This window comes from Pezoporus occidentalis, unplaced genomic scaffold (genome assembly GCF_034315485.1).
Source record: "Pezoporus occidentalis ecotype Australia unplaced genomic scaffold, CSIRO_AGI_Poc_V1 ctg23, whole genome shotgun sequence".
Classification (NCBI taxonomy): Eukaryota; Metazoa; Chordata; class Aves; order Psittaciformes; family Psittacidae; genus Pezoporus; species Pezoporus occidentalis.
This window is the reverse complement of record NW_026914180.1, coordinates 7,608,547-7,623,646: the sequence shown is the minus strand read 5'-3', so window position 1 is coordinate 7,623,646 and position 15,100 is coordinate 7,608,547. Positions and strand designations below refer to the sequence as shown.

Below are 15,100 nucleotides of genomic sequence, written 5' to 3'. Positions count from 1 at the left end.
CAGGAGACCGTGTTGGTACCTCACGTGGTCAGCAGCCTCTTGCCATTAGGGCTGCATGCCTGAGCTTGACAAACGACAGACTGCTTCCATTTTAGGCTCTTCACTCAGTATAGCAGCTGAAGAGAAAAAGACAGAAGGACAGGAAGGGAGAGGACCAGGCAGGCCCTATATCCCTCCTCCCCACATCCTTGCATCTGACTTTCCTTAATGTTTGGGATGTGGGAGAGGTCTGTTAGCCAAAGCACCTCCTCACCCACCATGCATTGTTGTGTGCCATCCTGCATGGTAGGGATCACACTAACTAAGTCAAACTTCACTGCATTGATCAGTAGCAGTAAGAGCTGGTATGACATGCAGCAGGTGCAGAGGAGAGGCTGAGGAGCTCCTTCAAGCCTTGTTTTTTTTGTTGATCATGTTGGCCACGATCGTGACCATGACAAGGTGGATGCCCAGGGCACAAAGCAAACATCCTTGTGTTTTCAATGCACAGCTTTTTCACTACAGAGTACTGCCACAGAGACCATAGCTGCACCATTAAACTGATCATTCCCAGCACTCTTCTCAGGCATGAAATGGCTCATCTCCTTGTGGTTAAAAGCTCCTTAACCTCCAGAACACAGGCAGTCACATGCAGGTCATCTCTTTGGAAAGTGTCTTGTGCCTTACCTGCTTCTGAATTACACCTAGGAATTGTCTGGGAGAGGACTGCTTTGCTCTCTCATTAATCCCAGAGCAGTCCATCCATGTGTCTGCATTCTTCCCTGCCCTGCAGTAAAGCTGCTGGCCAAGAGGCGTTTCCATGTCTGCTAGTATCAAGCTCAGCTTGGTTGGGCCTTCAGGTGCTACACGGTTCAAGCAGTCATAGCTTAGAAATGAAATACCTGGTGCTGGTGTCTGTATCTAGTGTTTGATGCCTACTGTAGTCTTTGTATGTCTGGAGACACAGATACATAAAGAAACCTAAGGATAAAATTGCATGGCATAAAACCCACTCGACTTCATGATGGACCAGACTGTGTCCCCAGGGGCTGAAGGGATCCAGTAGGTCACATCAGTGGCAGCAGTCCCCAGGTCAGCCAATTTTACAGCCGTCTATGAGGGATGATGGATGTCATAGAACAATACCATGTAAGGGGGCTTTGAAGAGGCGCTCCAGCAAACTGCATGAAATTTTCCTTTTTTTTAAATAAGGCACTTTAGAATTGCACAAGTGCAGAGGAAACATCTCGTGTTAATTCTTTCTTTGTATCATCAAAATTGAAGAAAGAAATTAAGCTTCACTAGCAAATAACTGAAATACAGCAAAGATTATTGGATGTCAAATTACAACTTGCGGTAATCCTTCATCTCCCCATTATGAATTCATAAAAGCAATTGCAGCATGCTTTTAATTATTAACTACCACATAATGGAGTAAGCAATACAATATACTGGAGTCCGGGTTTTTTTTCTGTGTGTGAGATCTGAACTGAAATTCTGGATATGGTTACAAATTAAAGCAAATTCTCAAATTTCAGCCTCACCTTTCACTATCTACTCGACAAAAGCGCAATTACAAGGAATTCCTTCAGGAATGATTGTGGCAGTGCTGATGCTCTTCATTTTCAACTGCAGATCAACAGATCCATGGAAAGGGATCTTGCATAAGGCTTGCATATTAATGCCAGCAACACCGCATCGCTCATCCAGAAAAAATGGAAGCTGATGACATCATCCATCTTCCCTGTCCGATGACCTGCAATGCCTAAGTAAATGGGAATTTCATAACACATATTTGTAACTAGCAATCAGAAACAGCTGGAGTGATGAGTACAATATTTTCCTGTCAACAACACCGGAGTCTAGTGGCTTTTCATTTTGAATTCTGTACAGGTTGAATGCATCCCCTGCTCAATTACCTCTAAGTGAAATGGACTATCAGTTAAGCTGAGGTGCTTTTTTATGACACTTGATTAGTCTGAAGGAATCAGTCTGGGAGTGAATGGAAATGATGCTATCGGGATGCTCTGCTCCAAGGACCTCCTGCAGCACAGAGAGGACCTTCACCATCTTTGCTGCCAGCCTGCCCCATGGAACAGGGGAGGTGGTGTAACTGCCTAGAGCAAGGCACAGTCCCCCACCCTCTACAGCCAGTGCCTTGCTCCACACAGCGAAAGGCTGGCTTAACCATGCATTAGATGACAGTGATATATCTGTAATTTCTAAATTGGAAAAGAAATACTTATTTTTCAGCTGTTTGTTTCTATGTAAAATCCAGTTTGAGTGATTAAGATCAGAGCTGCTCAGTGTCTTTTGATGTGTTGCAACTGTAGAGACTGACTGTCTCTACTGAAAAACAAGTTTCTGAGTTGTAGGTGTGTGCTGATGGAATGAGATCAGATGTATGGACCATGACAGCTTGAGTGGAATTCTCCGTGAATGCAGCCTGTGCCAGAAGATTACCTTCAACACAGACAAAATAGTGACAAAACAACCTATGCTGATAACCAGATGAATATTCAGAAATATCATACTGCTGTCCTCACAACAACCTCACCAATCCTAGTGGTTACCACCACCATTTTGCTTTCTGCACACTAGGAAATAGATTTTAGGAGGACGTTGCCTTGAGCTGCCCTACCCCTTGGCCCTGACAGAGTGATTGGCAGTCCTCGGGTAAAGGTTGGACTTGATGATCTTAAAGGCTTTTCCAACCTAGTTGATTCTATGAGTCTATATTCTCAAAATTTAGATAAGATATAAATCAAGAAAAACTCATAGAGCACTACAGGTTAAGTTGAAATCCTGGGTTTACTGAATTCAAGGGCTAGGTCCTCTTCTAGAAGAAACTCTGTATATCCACATGTGTGATTAGGGGCTCCTGAGTGCTCTGGCAATAAATAAATAAATCTACTGATTTCAGATAGTTTCAGCAGAGAAAGGATTTTAGCTGACCTTCTATATACACTCATACATTCTCAAATACATCCACATGTATATTGGCACTGAGACGTCAATACAATTTTTCTGGGAGTCTCCCTGAACAAGAAAAGTATTTCAGGAACAGTTAGTCCCTACCTGTGGGCCCCACTTCTGTGGAAAAAGGGAATTAAAGATCTATTCTGAAGTCTGACATTAGAGATGGAAGAGATACATGGAACAGCTATGCCATCACCCTTGGGCACACAAGGGAAATTCTCATTGCCCGTGTATTAGAGCTTTGTTGGGTGTAGGTCTCAGTGGTACACAGAAGAGATCTCCCATGCATACCCAATGCTCCTCTGCAGTCCTACTGATCTCACTGTAAGAAAGCCTTCCTGGGCATCCCCCTGTTGCTTTTCACTGCTTTGTCCTACCTCCTACATTCCTCAGAGTGGAAACTGTCATTCATTTTTGCCAATACAGTTCGGCAGCAGTGAAGGGGCTAATAGACATCTCATGGGGGTCTCTGGCCATGGGTCTGCCCCCTTCAGAGAACAGATGCCCAACTAGCTTCAGGTGCTCCCCTTTTATTTACTGTGTGGAGAACTTGATTTAGGAAAGAAATTGAGTTTGCTGGCTGGGCTTAGCATAGCTGTGATTTATCTCTGCTATTTCTGAGGAAGGTGTCTGGGAACACTAAATTTTTCTATAATACTACATTTCCAGAGAACTGACACATCTCAAGGGCACAAGTGTGAATCCCTTCAGTCATTTTCACTGTAGTTTATGAAGAAAGAGGTTTCCTTAATGAATTTTTGCTTTTGAACTTGTTATGCTCTGATACGGCTAGTGAACTATTATCCCTCTTAATGGGAATTCTTGAGGGATAAGTTTTGAGATATTAGAGATTATGCCCAGGATCAGTTTTTTAAAAGGTGCTATGGTATTACAGTGTACTATGATTTCTTCACTCCAATTTTCTTGTACATACTGTAATATATATGATTTCTGAAGCATCAAGATGTATTGTACTATATTAAATCTGCCTAAAGATGCACTCTAGTGCATAGGCAAGCCATTAGAGATTTTTAAGACCAGAAATGTATTTGTTACCTAAACAGCTGAAATCTTACTTCATGCTTTAGAAGTTAGCTAGGTGGGAAAAAGAAGCCTCCCTATACTCAGACAGAGCTCCTCAGAAGACCTTCTTCAATTAGCATGCTGCAAAGAGCATCACAATAGGATTTGTGCACACATACAACGTAAGACCTGGGGGTCTGCCATCCATGTGTGCTGAAATCCACCGAGTACATTGCTAGTTCAAACCAGAAACATGCTGTTCCTTTCAGCATAAGGAATGTCGTTTGTATCCCCCTGACTGCACTTCCTTGCATGCTCAGATAGACCAAGTGCAGAGACCGATACCACCAGGTATGAAGGACTGAGAGAACAAAGGGCAGGATTAGGCCATAACACATGCAGGACCTCCAGGAACAGCATTAAACTTAGTAAAAGCAGCACATCCAGAGTGGCTCCTTGTAGTTCTTTTTAAAGAAATCTGCCAGACAAAGCAATAAAGAACATTTCCTGCCTTTTACAACTTAATGTCATGGCAGTGGCTCGGCTGTGCTGATGTTCAGCCAGTGGTACGATGGGCTGGCTGAAATTCACCTCCCCAGGGCAGAAAGGTACTGGTGCTCTCCTGCTTCCTCCAGCCTCCCCCCTCAGAGCCTGCAGCTCCCATCAGCAGAGCAGAGGTTAATGGAAGAATTTCCTGCCTTTAAAACAGAATGCTGTCAAAATTTACTAGAAGAGACTAGTACTAGGAGAGGAGAAAAAGTCATTGTGTCTCTCCTGCGTTCACTAATCTGCTGGGGAAGGAAGGCAAAGGGAAAGAGAGGCAAGGCTGTGGGGATAGCCCCCCCCCCCGATTTTGCAAGATTAACCAGGATTTCCAGGAACAGACTGGACACAGTAGCCTGAGATGGGCAGAAATGGTTAATTCAGTTTTGTTCCTTCTGATTTTTGTGATGGCAAGAAGCCCTGAGTCTTGCTTCTTTAAAAGGTGAGAGCAGCCTCACCTTTGTCTGAGCCTGACGTGATATTCACACACAGTGTCACAAGGGACAGTATTTATTTGGGATTTTCAGGGCTTGCAGGCTTCTCTGGAAGTGCAGCTTGAAGGACTGGAATATAGAGAATCCAGCTTTGTCAGCTCCAGAAAAGCTGACAGTGCCCAGGAAAGGTACGACCCAATCTAAACCTTTCTGAGGTGTGTTGCTGGTCTCCCAGGCACCAACATTTGCGCTGGCTGAAGTCCCAACATCACCATACTGCTGACTTGTCAATCAGTGTAAAAGCAAATCTCTACAGAGAACCAACATCCCAGACCTGAGCTATGCATGAATCCAGAGGGATGCGAATGAACCGACAACATGCTCCACCAGAAACACTTAACATTTTTGCTTGGAAGGAGGGCCTGAGCAGAGGTGCTGTGCCATGGGTGGGATGCAGTTGGCTCTGTGGGAGGTGGGCACTGCACTCCAGTACCAATGCCCCCCCAGACCCTAGCACTTGTCAGGGTAGTCTGTGCCTTACACTGTCACTGGTAGCAAACTGTTCCCCACTGTCCTTTTCCTCTGCGGTATGCTGCTTCATTTGATGCTGCAGTTAGGAGAAACACTGCACTACAGTGTCACTTCTAGTGCTGAAAGCGGATCCAGCCTGGCAGCCAGAAGCAATTTTTGTAGGAAGTACAGACTGGTTGCTCTCCTGATGGAAAACATTCAAAGAAAAGAAGACACGCAGGGTGCAAGGCTTGTCAGTGAAGGCTGCTATGCTTCACAGCACCAGACACTACTGCCGAGCTCAGAGGGGAGCAGAATATAAAGAACAGTCTTCAGAGAGGTGAGATCCTTGGTAAAAATGAGTTTCTTCTCTTCAACCCAGAATGAGTCAGCTGGGAAGTGCTTGTCACAGAGAGACAACCAGGTTCTCCTCCCAGCACTAAGACTGCTCCTGTCTCTTAGCAAACTGGGTTCACCAGGACAAGAGCTCACTATGAAGGGAAAGGACTTCCTAGAGAACTTGGGTTGTGAGCTTTCACTTTCCCACCTGGCAAGTGAGAGGAGCACTCCATGTTTCCCCGTGGTTGTGGAAACCAGAGATCAGAGCAATTGGAGGTCCTTTCCTTTTAAATTAAAGACTGTTTTAACATTAGAGGGAGAGGCTTGGCCAGCACTGCTGCAAGGAGGGTAAGATCTCTGCAGACTGAGTACTGGAGGTTGGTTTGATCTGGCTGGGTACCCAGACTTCTTGTTAACTGCCTTACTGATAGTTTTTCAGTGAAAAAGGGTGTTTTCTGTGACACTGCTCTACAACCTCTCCTCACTACTTCTGTTTTCCTCCACATTCTCCTGCTGTGACCCCTGCAGGAAGGATGTGCTGAGAGCTTGTCCAGCCAGACCAAACTAACAAGGAGTAGCTGTTCCCATTGTACTCAGGAAGAGTCTATGCTAACTTCACAGGCTAAATGGTGCAATGTATGCTTACGAGCCTCACTGTCGGCAGCCAGCTTGTTCCTCATCCCCTGTGGACAACTTGAGTTGTACACCATGGATCCTGGCACTGTGCCAAAAGATCTTCACTCTCAGTCCAGTCTAATAAAGTCAATAGAGTGTTTAATGTTAGTATGAAATTCAACTTACTGTGCCTTGGTTCCTAATTTGTCTTGTGGGACGCTACTAAGAGCAGACACTGAAGCTGTACTTTACCAGATGAGCACCATGGCTAAACTCATCTGTGGTACAAGTGTGTACAGCTCCAGTGACTCATGGCAACAATTACAGTGCCAGTCACATCAGCAGCTGCATCTCTGTGTGCCTCTGAGGAATGTCACCTTGTGCATGCCTCAGCAGTGGGCTTCATCCTGCTCTGCTACAGAAACAGTGATCAGGAGGAGGTATTGAAGCTCACAGTTAGTCAGCAAGCAGGACTGAGAAAGCAAGGCCATGAGCTTTCCTGCCAGGCAGGATGAAGCGCAACCTCTGCCCATCAGCAATTTGAGCTACTGGATTCCCATGGAGGCTCTGAGTGTTGGAGCCTGCAAAGTATTCCAGATGGGCAAGTCTGTGTTAGTTTACGCTCTCATTTCTTTCACTCATTCCTAGACACAACTGTGACAAAGAAGGAAATGATCTTCAGCATGAACCAAAAGTTAGGAGTGGGGCAAAATTGCCCATTGGCAGGCAGGGACACCCCTCTGTAAAGCTGATCTCCCTCCACTGACACAGCTAATTCACTGCCTTGGTTCCTTTCAGCTATCCTTACTCTGTGGCACTCAGCTTGGGGTTATGGCTGGAACTTCATCATGCTGAAACGTCCCCACAGTCTGAGGAGTTTTATATTTAAAACTTGTTCCTTCTGCCTTGGTTTGGCACCCAATGATGATAAATTCGGAGATGTTTCTGGGAAGGCAGCCAGTGCTGTCGGAGCCCAAGAAATATCAATCTACAACAAAGAAATGAATTAAATTCTGTCATAATCTATCAATATTTCCTCTGACTTCACATAACAATTACATGACAATGGACCATTTGCTTTAAATATGGTAAAGAAGGGAACTACACACAGATACGTTTCGGAAAAAAGAGCTCTCTTGCAGCTATTCCCAACATGCCATATGATCTCCTTGTAATGGGCACTGCAGGAGCAAACACAGTCAGTCCAAAAGAAATATAGTACTGTCACCTTCAAAGTCTTCACACCTATAGAAAGAAGCCTCTCAAGTTTTCAGTGCTGCATTGTATAAAAATTTCATATTGACTTCATAGCCTAGATAAAGTGAAAATATAGCACATACCACGTAACTAGGACAGCAACACCAGTGGGGCATCTCTTAGTGAGCTGGCACAGCTGCACACTCATGAATAGCGTGCGTTTGTGCTCCATGAGAACACTCAGCCAAGTGCCCATGAGCAACTGCTACACATAAAGTTATTATCTTTGGGTCAGAAAGTCCCTGAGCCCAGATTGCTGGAGGCTGGGCCACAGTATATTCAGTTCAGGGGGGTAAAACTCCACATTGACTTGTTCTCAGAAGCTTTTCTGGAGATCTGCTGTAAAGCAGTAAAAGAGGCAGAGTACAAGGCTAGACAGAGCCTTGGTCTGACCCAGGCTTCTCATGCTCCTTATAGAGATGTTGCACTTCAAGAGGTGTTAACTCCTGCACCAGCCAGGGAGAAGCTCTGTTTTACAGATGCACCCAACTTCTGAGGCTATACACATATTACCTGTACTGCTGTTCATAGTTGTACATTTAAATTTCATTTCCCCCACTAGAATATGTATCTAAATTATTTCAAACCTTCCTTGTTTTCATGCATTTTGAGGTATATTTTTCATCACTTATCTGATCTCCAAACTGAGAAAAACATGTTGCTCCTCAGGTGAAGATTAGCAGATGCATCCTCTGCTGTCCCTGGCCCAGTTCTGTGATCACATCTGTGTATTTTTCTCTTTTCTCTGCTTTTCCTGGGCCATTTCCTCATTCTTGATGGAAAAGGGGAGGGTCTTGTCTTTTTGTTTATTTGCTTGGAGGGGTTTTTGTGCTTGTTGAAACCTCTGTCTTCCTGCTTCTCTTCCTTCTGGTGACACTGTGCTCCTCACCTCTGTCTTTAGAAATGACATAGTGCTGGGGGTCCAGGGTGCCTATGGATGGGTGCTCATTGAGGATTAACAGAAGAGTTGAGTCTGAAGCACAAATGTTCTATGTGAGCTGTATGTAAGGTCTGCTTTCACAGTCTGCTTCCACAGCACCTACGCTGGAGCTACAACAGAACATGCAGATGTGATGGGGAGCACAGATCCATTTGTTCGACCATAAACTCAGTAACTTATCCAGCTCCTGGAAAAACCTCCCCTGAGCTGTTACACAATTTCACCGTTACAACCAGATACACCTTTGATACAGTTCAATTACTAAACACTTCAGCTGTCAGGAGAGAGGGATGGAGAGGGAACTGGTAGAGGTCTCATATCTCATACCTCTAACAGGTTCTGGCTTGTGTGAATTTCTTCTTCACAGAGCATCTGACAAAACACAGCCTGAGGTAATCCTTATTCCCTTGCTGTATTTTTTAGCAGCAGTCAGCATTTTCAATAAGATGGCTCTCTGTAACACCAGTCAGCATTACCCCCATGTTGCGTTATACAGTCTGGGCAAGAGTGCAGAGCCAGGTATGTCTCTCCTGTTCCTCCCAGTCCCCTGTTTATTGTATTACCATGGCTAATTGGGCAGTCTAGATATAAAAATACCTAATTTGTCACTGTCCAAAAATAGGGAGAGAAAACCGCTGGGTGTGTGTAAGAGAGAGCCTGCTTAGAGCACTGACTAAAAGTGATGAGGCTCCAAATTCATGCAGTTGTAATTCTTGATGCGAGCAATGGTGACAGTAATTATAACTACAGTCCTTCAAACGCAGTCAGGTCTCCGGGCTAGCCTGACAGCATGCTCAGTCACTGGGCCTGCTCTCCTGCAGAATGTTTATTGGATTTTACCATGAAAATTCACTGTCTTCTGACATGCCCACGATCTCCCTCCTGAGGTGAGAGTCCCCAGGTGGGGAGACGCTGGCTCCTCCCTACTGCAGAGGGGAGTTGTGCCATTATAAAATGAATCCTAGGTGCGCTTGCTTAGGGAACACAAACTGTCACAAATCATACTCCAGCTGCTTTCCTTTATTATTTGACTGTACGTGTTACCCCTTTCATCAGTAAGCTTTTCAGCTGTGCTGCTCTAGCTTTGTGCTATCTGAATGTGCATGCCTGAATCCCAGCAGCACACACCAGGTATAGCCCTTCGCAAGCTGTACGCTCTGCAGCCCACCGGCCTCCTGTGATGCTGAATGCTGCTGTTATCAACAGCCAACCATTAGCAGAATGTTAACAATGCAAATGTCAAATATGGCGGTCACTAGTATTTGTGACAGATACAACAGGAGGAGGAGTGGTTCTGGTCGAAGGCTCCAGGCTCCATTGCAGTATATGTAAAGCACATGGCTACCCATCCAACTGAAGATGAATGCTAATCTCCAATAACCGCATCTGTGCGTATTGAGCATGGTTTGATCAGCCACCAGGAGGAGCCAGTGTAATTTATGTCCAGGCTCATGAAGGCAGGAGCTTTCAGGTCAGATAATTAGTTGGCAGGGGGTGGAGCAGGGGGAGATGCTGCCTGGCTTCTATCTTTTTCCCTTGGAGCACCTCACTGACTTGTTTTGTTTTAAGCACTCGTTGAGGGTTTCCTGTTAAGAGACCTGCCATTCTCCGAGGGCAATGCTTCCCAGCTTCCTAAATGAGGGTGCATCAGTTCTTGGGTACTGGTTGTGGTCTGGGTGTTCAAAAGGATTCGTCACTGTAATGACGAGGCATAGCAAGTTCAGAAGCTAGCGTTGGATGAGGCCACCCAAATGAAGGTGTCTCAACCGTTTCCTTTTTGTACCCAAAGAAAACATGCACATCTAAATCCAGGTCTTGGCTTAACCTCATTTCCTTCTTACAATCCCAAAGAAAATGAATATAAAATTTTGGTGTATGAGAGCAGGCTACTGTTAATTTTAAATAATTAGAGAATTCCAGAGATGATTCTTGTTGTTTTGGGGGATACCAGAAACCACCTGAGCAGAATGAACAGCAGGGATTTACACATTTGCAGATTCCGTTAACACAGTATTTGGGGTCTAGCCATGCCTCTGTACTTCCTTTAAACCTTTGGTTGAAGAGGGCAAAATGCATAATACTAATGAAGGCAATTTTCCTGCTTCATATTACTCGTTGCCAGTTAGGGAAGTTTTCTTGGCTGCAGGCTCAGGGTTACAGGGGGGATGGGTCTGGTCCCCCATCAGCAGCTGATGCACTGCTCCTCCATTAGCACACATGGGGCTTTACCAGAGATCTCATTTCTAGAGAAGAATCAGATTGTTACCAGTTTAGTTGTTTTCAGGTTTTGAGCTTGTGCATGAAAACAGCCATGATTGAGAGCTCAGTGTAGGCTGAATTGTACACAGGCTGGTGGGGTGCCTGCAGCTCTGGCTATGCATGGCCTACAGACACCAAGGAGCAGCCACAACTTCCTCATCCTCAACCAGAGCCTTCAACACTTTCTGAAACAGCATGATTTAGGTGTGTGCTTCATGGAGCAAGAGATTGCGTTTGTTTTTAGGTATTTTGCTTTAGGGAACTTCTGGGATATTTTTCTTTCTCAAAATGTGTTTTCTGAGATTGTGGAGTAGCTGGAATGATTGAAATGCTGAAGAGCAAGAGAACATATGACTCCATGGGATTATTTTTACATGCGGAATTACATTAATTGTTTTCAAGACAAAGATGTCACTTATGGTTTAAGGAGACCTAAACTTCAGATGGCTTAAGGCTGGAATATTGAATGGGAGTGCTGCTATTGGGAACCTCTTCCATACATCTGCTATTGGCCACTGTCAGGACAAATACCAAAAAAGCCACTAATGCGTATTTATATACCTTTGTTTGTCAGGAATACCATCCTGTAAGGATCTTCCTTTTCCCGGTGTTGATGGATTGCCTTCTTGACTGACAAGACAGGCCAGTCCTCTAAGGTCTATTTTTATTGTGCTCCAATTCTCTTTAATGAGAGTTGTGTATCTGGAAATCACACAGGACCTAAACACAAAACTGAAGTGACCAACCACAGCTCCCAACCGAGCTGCCTCCTGAGGAGGTGGAAGTTACACCTGGATGGTGGAGGGCTTGCAGAGCAGAGGAGTCTCTGCCCACAAACCTACCTAAATCAAGCATTGCCTGTTACACTGCCATCCTGGGTCTCGATCTGGGAGAATATGGAAAAGAAGTTTTGTGACTAAATGCAAATGGAAGACAGATTTTTGCAGAGACTGCATATTACATCCTTGGCCATGAAAAGTCAATGTGGTGCCTCAGTTCCTTGCGAGGAAGCAGGGCAGGAGGGGAAGTGGGGGCAGCATGGGCAGACCATCTCCCTGGGGAAGAGGCCAGGCTGAGACCCCATCACCTGCAGGACCTCGTTGTTGCTGTAGCAGGGACACCACAACAGACTCAGCAGGCACCCCCCATCTTTTCATAGCTGCCAGGTTTTTATTAATATAGTTGCTGCATGTTTTCCATTTCACAGTGGCAACTAGCACATACATATATATGATTATTTGTATAAATGCAGTAAGATCCCTTCTGAATCACAGCAGAGGAGAACTGAGGAGTTAATATTGTAGTCCTAAGAAATACTGTTCTGGGGTAATTTGATCTTTAAGGTCCCTTCCAGCCCAAACCATTCTATGATTCTATGATTCTGGGCAGTGCAAGGCTTATCCCCAAAGCATCACTTTGCAGAGTACTCCAGAGGCAAAGAAACCTGGTGCCTGGAGCTCAGCTCCATCCAGGCCTGGTCAGGGGGGACCAGTGCTGCTCCCTCAGAAGGAAAGAATAGGATTTCCTCAACTCTCAGCTGAGAGAAACCCTGTCTGCCCAGTCCTAATCAGGTTGTTTTAATCACATTGCCCTCTTCCCCTTCTCCAATGCAGCAGAGGTTTTAATGAGGTAAAGTGGAGTCAAGTGAATACTAAATGAAATGTTCAGCTGGCTCAGGTTTAAAATAGGTTAGTGCTTATTATTTGAAAGCTTTGTGCAGGAGTAATCATGAAAAGAAACATCGTGTGGTTTTGGTCTATTGTGCTGAGTTGAAAAAGCAGGTTTGCTGCTCTGCAAACTCACTCATGGGGTCACTTCCCAGCATTAAAGGTAGCCTCATGGTGAATCCAACAGTATAAGAGAGAAACCATCCTGGCTTTACAGTGAACAGGAAAAGAAATTTATTAGATTGCATCATCTTTACCAGCACCACTAATGGCCCTGGCAGGAATCTCCCCAGAGGAGCAGGAGGAAACACTCTGAAGGCTAAAGTGACACCCTTTATGCCAATGCCGCAAGTATTCTTGTATGAGTATGGTTGCTTTGCACGTACTGCAATTTACAAAGTCCTTGTTGTAGGCCAGTTCTGACACATAGTCCTTTGGGAATGCAGAGTGTGCCAGCACAGCTGGCAGCTGTATGCCAATTTTGGAACTTCCTTGCAAACCATATGGGCGTGCTGGTGGCCCTTAGCCCGAAGCAGTTTGATGTGTGCAGCCATAAGGGAGTCAGTAGCTGGGGTTTACACACTGTTTGAGCAGATGTTCCCATAAGCTGCTTCATCCTATGTGAATGTATTGATCATAGAATCATCATAGAATCACAGAATGGTTTGGGTTGGAAGACACTAGGAAGATCATCTAGTTCCAACCCCCCCATGCCAGGGACAGGAACATCTTGCCCTGAAGGCCTTCCTGGCCTTCAACTCTTCCAGGGATGTGGCATCTGCAACTTCTCTGGGCAACCTTTTCCAGTGCCTCTCCACCCTCATAGTAAAGAATTTCTTCCTAAACATCTAATCTAAATCTCTCCTCTGTCAGTTTAAAGTCATTCCTCATGTCCTATCACTACATACTCTTGTGAAAAGTCAATTTTTTATTTCCAAATCCCTTGATGTCCAAGCCTTTGCCTGGGCTTGGCAGTGAAAAGGCTCATCAGGTTTCCAGCCTTGTGCTTTACTAAGAACAACTCTCTATTTCCTCTTAGAACACAACCTAAAAAGAAACAGGCCCTTATCTGGATAATATTTTTATTGTGAGCCAACAGGTTTTGGTGATGAGTACGGCAGAATGGTCTGCCTGGAGCAGGGTCTTCCTGACCCTGGCGCAGAGCAAGATCATTCCCCACCTGCAGAGGAGAAACAGTGTGGGACTGCTGTGTCTTTGCCCAGGACACCTTCTTGTAGGCTGGTCCATCACTCTGACTTCCTCAGACTTCTCATATTTACAATACTGTTGCCATTTATCTAGACTTGTAGATATTTAGTGCCAAACACTGAAGGTGAACAAGACAGATGGAAAAGAGTGAGGCAAATCAGCAGTTGTTAGGAGCTAGTACAGATGCCTAGTCTGCCTGGTCTCAATATCCACTTTGAGAAAGTGACACATAGCTCTGAGAGCTGTGCTGCAGAAGTTCTGACATTCTTAAAAATAGAATAAAGATGACATAGTAATTAAAATACAATCAAATTGTCCTTTTCAACAAATTAACATTCTTGTATGGATGGATGGAAGATAGTTTTCTTAAGTAATTACCCTGTTATCCTAGTGACAGACTGATGGTGACCTTTACGCTGCATGTGAATTATGCAAATTGGTATTTTCATTAAACATTAAATAACTCCCTTGGGAGGAAAAAATGTTACTTACTGTTCATTGGCTATTAAAGTCTAATGATATGATTTACCACAACTTTGTTTTCCACCTCCAAGGGCTCCAGAGGAGAAGGGATTAAATGTTCATTTGGAATTTGAGGCTTAGACATGTGTGGACAGGTCAAATGAAGTTAAGTTAAAAAAAAGGAAAAGGCAAAACAAATCCCAATTACTTTATCCTGTATTCAAAGGGCATGTTTTTTTCTCTAGCAGAGCATCAGTATGCCAGTCAAAGGCCGACAGCCCCACACTTTCTAGTCCTGCAAGCACCTTGGAGCCAAGAGGTAGCCTTCTCACTCACTTTAGCCTACTTCTCACCACCAATCCTTATTTCATACGAACTTCCCCAACACACCTCAAACTTGAAACCATAGCTTGTTCTGCTGCTTTCAGCATTTCACGTGGACCATACCTGCTCTCAAAACAAGCCTTGTGCCCCTCAGGCTGAATCAGGCTCAGAGGCAACGAAAGGCTGGTAAGTAAAGACTACGGAAAAACTAAATTCACCCGATGGCAAACACAGTAAGAACACTGGAGAACTTGCTTCCAGCACAGTGGAAGTGCCAAAGTTTACTGAGTTATGTCAAAAGGCATTAGGGATAAAGCCAATAATACAGGCTTTAGGAATAAGAATTACTCTATTTTTAGTGATTCCTGTTGCACAAAATGGTCCTAGGTACCGGCACAAACTATACAGAAAGTGAAGCAGACTTTGTACCACAGCAGTGGTACAGTAGAAAGGCTTGGTCTTTGCGTGCTGCTACTCCTACAGATTTCTGCAGTTCAAACATCTTTTTGGAAATTTCTGCCACTGCATTAAAAGGGATCTCAGCAGGAATGCACTTTACT

The 15,100-nt window shown here is 44.6% G+C and overlaps 1 long non-coding RNA gene across 2 annotated transcripts in view; it reads right to left on the bottom strand.

The window, feature by feature from the left end:
• The window catches only part of LOC134165098 (uncharacterized), a 42,033-nt gene that overhangs the window by 3,462 nt on the left and 23,471 nt on the right, over window positions 1-15,100 (bottom strand). The window contains exon 3 of one of the 2 annotated variants that reach the window (XR_009965366.1): window positions 1,524-1,744. The exons of the other annotated variant lie outside the window; for it this stretch is intronic. This is a non-coding gene — a long non-coding RNA (uncharacterized LOC134165098). The remainder of the gene's footprint in view (window positions 1-1,523; window positions 1,745-15,100) is intronic. 2 annotated transcript variants of the gene reach the window in all.